The sequence below is a fragment of the Pholis gunnellus genome (genome assembly GCF_910591455.1).
Source record: "Pholis gunnellus genome assembly, chromosome: 10".
NCBI classification, from domain to species: domain Eukaryota; kingdom Metazoa; phylum Chordata; class Actinopteri; order Perciformes; family Pholidae; genus Pholis; species Pholis gunnellus.
Genome location: NC_136537.1, coordinates 16,517,856 through 16,524,962, shown reverse-complemented (window position 1 = coordinate 16,524,962; position 7,107 = coordinate 16,517,856).

Below are 7,107 nucleotides of genomic sequence, written 5' to 3'. Positions count from 1 at the left end.
TGGGAACTCATGCAGTCTCCCGAACAATTTAAAGCTGCGGTAGGCAGTATATCTTTGGCATCATTGGGGGGAAGATTCCATAATAACCTTTCAGTTTATTGAAATTCAAGTGGTCTCAGGTTTTAGAAAATCTAGTCAGTGATGGGAGACTTTTGCCAATCACAGGTCATTTCAGAGAGAGGGCGTTCCCAATGGCTTTTCTACAAATGCAGATGTGTGTGCACGTCCCTTCAGATGGAGAAAGCCTGATTCAACGGCGGGATATCCTGCAGAAAAAGTTGGGCAACAACTGCCCACACTGCAAAGCAACCCCAGAAAAGGCATACGGGCTTATCAAATAGTTTAGCCTTCTGCTACCAGACTACCATCCTGAGCAAGCCTCATGGCTGTAGCAGCTACATAAGCACCTCGTGTCAAGCATCAATTTCTCCAAACCTGTCTAATAATTTAGCGTGCTGCGTGAGCTCACGACTGCGGTGCCGCTAATGGCTACGGTCATTATAAGGCTAAACTATTAGCAGCATTTTCTCTCCATCTCTTAAAAGCATCACTTTCACACTCATTATTGTAGCTCCCTAGAGCGTCAGATCACAGTACATCATATCAAAGAGATTCTCAGACCCACCAATTTGCAAAGCAAACAGGATTGTAATTCTCATAGAAAAACTGTCTAACCTTGGGTAAAACCTGAATTGCCAATATGTGGAAAAGTTTTTATGGAGTTTTTGCCCAATAACGCCAAAAACAAACTGCCTCTCCCAGATTTACAATAACACAAACTAAGGCCTCAAAAATGAATTCTTTAAATCAGTGAATCTCTGATACTGTATCAACACAAATGCAGCATAAAAAAGTACTTGAGGCTGTGTGTCAGCAGGTGTCCCTGCTATTTTTGTCCACCACTTGTATTTCTTCTGCTCCTCTAAAAGTTATCAACGCTATGAGTGAAGTCTGCTTTTCCTCCGCATTCTTGGAGCCTCTAAAGAACCCTGGGCCACAGTGTGGAGGTGTGAATGCTAACATCGGTCAATCTGTATGCTACAGAGAAAAAACAATCCATGCTAATCTGCCGCCACAGACAGGAGTCCTGTTAGCCCAATCAGGAGGGGAATCATCTGGAGTGGAGAGGGCTCAGAGAAGCCTAGATCAGGGCCCTGATTGCAGCAGGGTGATTTACAGCTCGAGAACAATGATGGCTGCCTGGGTCAGCACTGATGAAGAGGCTCTGACTCGCACCAGCACCGACAGCACAAACTCACCTGACATTCATGCACTGATGTGCATACATGCATGAGCACATGCGCCGGGGCGCGCACATACAGAGCCACCAAAAAACTCACACTTTGTGTTAGCCACAAAGGTACTGGGCTCGACCTTGCCAGGTTTACTCTGTGACCTAAACATGCCCCCAAGGTTTGCATTTGACCCTCTGTGTTTCACTAACAACACATAAACCAAAACAACTCAGCAAGCTACTTCCTATGAACTCAGCACAGATAAAACGGGAAACTACCTTTGCCCTGCAGCGGCGTATGTAAATACGACGGGAAAGGCTGAGGTTAGCATGAATGAAAGAAGGAGGGAGTTCAGATGTGAAGTGGGCATATGAGGGGAGTGGGAGAAAAAAGCAGGGAGGAGGGGGAGTCACCATTAAGAGTATTCTTTAGAGCATCCCCTTTGATCTGCCCGGTCATCATTTTGGGAAAGAGGAAAGACCACGAGGGACGAAAAGGTCTCTTCAAAGTGACCCTGCGGCTTCAATGGTAACAGCCGAACCTGGGTGGTGTATTTCACAAAAAAGTAAACTAATTCAACCCATTTCAAAAGGCGCACTATTTTATTATCTCAAGCTCTGCCATCAGTTGCTGTTGAGATAGTCCAAAAGCCTTATTTAAAGAAATACATTAAAGAAATCAAAAAAGTTCCTTGCAGTTCTGCCGTTAAGACTTTTAAGATTATCAAAGTTTTGGATCCAAGGACTCAAATTGGAATAAATTTGATGGCGGTGTCTCTAAGCATAAACTTTTATTGTAAATTCATAAACATCACAGCCAGGTGCATGCTAAGGACGCAAATGCATTATCATGTAATTCATTTTTTAATGTTTGGTCATTGACTATTAGCATCCAGCCTTCTGCCCACAGCTTTGAAAAGAGATTTTCACAGATTTGACTGCCATTAAAAGTGCAGAGGTCCTGCAGGTGCCTGTTAAAAGTGGATCTGCTCCTACTTGCATCTGCAGCAGAGAAATTGGTATTAAGAAGGAGTTAATTCAGGGTTTGTCTTGTGTGTTTTAAAGTGGCCGCACTGTTGCCCCAGGTCCTGTGTGGGAGTAGAGAGGCTGGCTTTGACATGCGATGCTACACAGGCGAGATTGCTCTCAGCTACTAGAATAGGCAGGTGAGTACATGCACATGAAACCCCCCCCACGCACACACAAACACGGATACTAACTCACTGGTCGTATAGTCATAGAAGTCATTGACAGAACAGTGTAACAGCAGGCGCACGGTGGAAATACTATTTAATATATTTTTCCTGAAAATGTCCTAAAAAGTGTTGAACGTTGAAGCACGCCGTAACGTCTGTTTTGTTAACATCTGACAGTGATACATGGGGCTTATAGGACATCTCTGACTGATGACAAAGGTTGGAAGCCACGGCTACCGTTGGCAAATACATCCTGTTTCAGACCTCGGGGCCATGACTCATAACACCAAAACCAACACTTAATAGTTTGAGGGTTCAGTTGATGTCGGCTCTCTTCTTTCACGCTGCTGGAACAAACGGGCGACTTCCCGCAGCCTGCGTACTGTACACCCCAGGGCCGAGGCCGGGAGGCCTGGGGAGGGTGAGAAGGCAGTGGGGGAGGTGAGAGAAGATTTTTAGGGTGCCTAAAGTTTTGGGGGCTGAGTGGGTCTATTTAGCCCCCAGCAGATTGCCCCCCTCTCCTTCCCTCCCCTCCTCCTCCTCCTCCACCCCTCTCCTCCCCCTGGCTTTGTGTGGCCTGAGCCCACTCCTCCCCCTTTTGTCACCCGGGCATTCCGCTTTGGTTAGCACACACAATGGGCGCTCAGTGCTCACCCTCCTGACACTGCATTCTGCCTGTGCACCAGGGAGTGGGCACGGGGAGGGGGAGGGAATGGGGTCCAGGGGGAGGGTTAAAGGATGACAGCAACTCACCCCATGTGACCAAAATGCCATCAAGTATCAACTCCCCCTCTCCCTCCCCCTTTTCCAAAGACCATCGTCTAACTTCACCCATCCATACAGATGGGGCAGTAAAACTAGTGCCAGCGGGCCTGGTTGGCACGGCGAAAAACAAAAACCTTGTGTTCGCTAGAGCAAACAAATGAACAGGTGTCTCTCATGGCTGACTGGCGATGTGGAGCCCTGCCTTCATCCAGCTTGCCTCTCAGGGTCTGTGTGCCCAGCTACATGTGTGTTCCCTTCATCTTCATCGTGCTGGCCACACATCCTAAACGGAATTTTAAGACCTGGCTTCAGAACATTTTTGTCTGAAAATTAATCCCCTACATCGACGACGGTAAGAGTAAAATTGGCACAATTACAAGTCCAGGCTTTACTGCTTTGACATGTTTATCAAATATTTGGAACTCTTCCTGGCCTCCAGCGGGGTTTTGCCCCCGCTGATATAATGGCATAGTTTGACATGTCACGGCTTATGTTATTTTGTAAATAGCTGCACACAACTGACAAACAGATAATTCCACTTATCTGAAAGTAATAAACTCCCACGTCCCCAAACATAAAAACACACTCGACTGTAACTAGAGCAGCTTCCTTTCATCCGTACATAGATATGACTCTTTCTTAATGCAACCCTCAACAAACACTGCGTGATCATATGTCACCTGAAAGAATCTCAGGTGCAAAAAGTTGAGAATAAAGTTGCAGAACATGTAACTAGACACTGAAATTGAATTCCTATTTAAGGACAGCAACAAGCGGAGGATGACTGGGTCTGTATATGTGTGTGTGTGTGTGTGTGGCAGCAGCTCAGAGGCTGGTGGGGGGTTAGTTTGGGTTTCAAAGACCCTGCTTGTTCGTCCATATTTCACACCACGGTGACATCTTAAAGCCTAGACAGGCCTGGTTGCTTCGCCCTCTCTTTCACTTTCTGAGAAAAAAGGGGAATTGGGATGTGAGGGAGGGGGTAACTGAAATATATGCAAATGGTCCCCCAGAGGGGATACGAATTTTATGGGTTTAGAATTTAGTTCAGCCAACCTGAATAATCAAATGTGGGAACAAAAAAAACGAGCCCCCCACCATCCCACCACCACAACTCCATACCTCGAGCTTCAACCCCCACCTCAGGCCTCATCTCTGTTCCCTCCTGCCAGGTCCTCACATAAGAGGAGCTCAGTACGTCCAAACTCTTATTAGGATCTCCTTACGGGGCAGGGGAATGGAAGAGAAATGAGGGAGGGGGGGGCAAAGAGAAGGAAGGGGGGGGTTGAGGAAAGGAGAAGAGGGGCTAGTGTACCTGATCAGGCAGAACTGCCGGCTCCTGATTACGACACCATTTTCTCAGCAGGCTTCCCAGCCTCATCCTGCTTCTGTGAATATGGAGCATAGGGCCAGCCAATCCCCTCAGCGCTCCCTCTCATCTAATGGCAGAATTAAGACCGTTTAGAGTGATTTCCTCTGCCTTCATGGTCGCACTCTGAAAGAGCTGAATCTTTTTCCCTTTGCTCCGATTTACAATGTGGGGGGTCTGGCATGCAACGGGTGAGAGAAAAGTTCTACATGACTGAACATAACATTACAACAGGTGGGGAATTGAACAGAGAGTCCGCAGAACATGCCTGAGAATTTCATTTCACATATTGGTGAACCACTATTTCAGTTTGGTGGAAAAGTTCTACTTTTGTAGTCGTGTGGGTTTATGAGTATACAACCAGCTTTTCTGGGGACCCACAATCACAACCTGTTGTCTCCATCACTCTGCGTTTAGCTCTGTACTCCTAAATCAGGTGGTAGAACACATACAGAGTCAAGTCATTGATCCCATTAATTTGCATGTGAAACTACTGGTTAATCCTACAAAAGCACTTTGATCCATTTAGTTTCTAATTTACCTTCATCATATATATTTTTCTGTTGCACTGCCACTTGACCCCTAAGTGATGTTTTTCTAAATGTGTTTTGTTTGCCCAGCTGAAAGCTTCATTTAGCACATAAGTGGAGGGGTTTGGGTTTATAATGACCCTGAAAAGTCTTCTCAGTTCTGGTTTGAATAAAATCCGCCGAACCCGACAGAGACTATTGAGAAATGGTTCCATTAGAAGATTGAGGCTGAACAGACTTTGAAAGGTTTACAGTTCACTATGACATTAAATTGTTGCTGTTATTCAGTGGTGGAAGAAGTACTTAGATCTTTTACTTAAGTAAAAAATAGCAACGTCATTGTATAGAAATACTCCTACAAAAAAGGTCTAAAACGTAAAGCAAAAGCACTTATTATGCAAGACGGTCCATATTATATAACTGGACTATAAACATTGATGCATTAGACTTAAGGGAATAAAAGCCTCATTTAGATGATTTCCTGAACTCACGTTAGACACTCTTTGAACATATTTCTTCATAAATCAATCTAAAAACATAATAAATATTACATTATGTTGATTTAATATAATAAGATTAGTTTTACTTACTATTATTGTGACAGTTAATTTCACACTCCATCCAGTGAAAACCATGCATTTTCAATTTAGGTGATTTTGAATCGTATACTTGCCCTACGACTTCTTAAACTTGATAAACTATGGGCTTATTCCAAAAGTGCACAAAGCTGAAAGCTGTGCTGTTGACCTTTTGGAGATACGTGGCTTTCATGGGACGGTTGAGACTTGTTAATCTTACATACATGTAATCCCTAAATGGAAATAAGGCATGCCAAAGGTTGAAAGCTGATCATGCGTCAGATCAAACTGATTCATAATGACACTAACCCAAACAGGGAGTAAATCTGGACGCAAATCTGCTTAAACTCACTCCTTCTCTGTCAAACTGCATTACGTCGAGCCCATCACTCTGGAACACAACATAGCACCATATCAAACAACCACAGTTTGAACCTGTTGCTTTTGTGTTCCCCATGCTTAATGATTCCCCCTTTTTTTCCTCCAACCTCCAGCAGACAAATCCTTCAGCTTTATTGCCCCGGACTCAAGGGCTGCAGGTGCACAGGCCACAAAAGGGAGAGAAGGGGGAGGGGGGCTGGAGGAGGGGAAGAGAAAGAGAATGGTCAGTCTTGAGATAAGAGAGGAAGAGCAGAGCCCACCCCGGGTTTAACCTTTACACCCATCCATCCTCACCCTGTCCCTACCCTTGCAACACCTCTCCGTTTTGCTCCACTGCCCTGCTACACGTGACAGGAGAGGCAAACTGTGAGTGGTGCCGCCTGGCGCTACCAGGCCTTCCTGGGTGTGTGTGTGTGTGTGTGTGTGTGTGTGTGGCAGGGGACAGGGCAGGCGTGGCAGAGTGGCCATGTGGTGGTAGCGGCCCTTTTCTTCTAAACCAGTAGAGGAGCAGTAATGACTACGAGCTACAGCTGTGCCCACTGAGGCTTGCCCTACCTTGCCCTGCAGTGGCCCCTCAACCTCATCTCCCCATGTTGCCCTCTGCCTCTGGCCCCTGCTACCGTTGGAGGGAAGCTACAGAGTAGGAATGTTCCATTTTTTTCCACGTAGGAGTCATCAAAAGAGATAAAATGTAGTTATATGAGTCTTTGTGGGTTAGTAATATTGAAGACAACAGTATGGTATCTATAATGGTTTTGCTATAATTAAAGCATTCAATATTTATCAAATATCAAAGACAATAAGTCAAAGTTTTGTACATTTCACCCTCTGAAACAGAACTACACAGAAATATTTATGTCCCATTTTGAAAACACAGATCACTATGTGCACAGTTGAGATCAGAAATTCTACTCAGCATTTTCATCATTGAACAATACAAATTATTCTCTTGATTCATCGACTGATTGTTGAGTCTTTAAAATCTCAGGAAATGTCCATCCCTGTTCCTAAAATCTTCAAGGTGACAGTCCAAAACTGAGACGCCTGGGGAGCA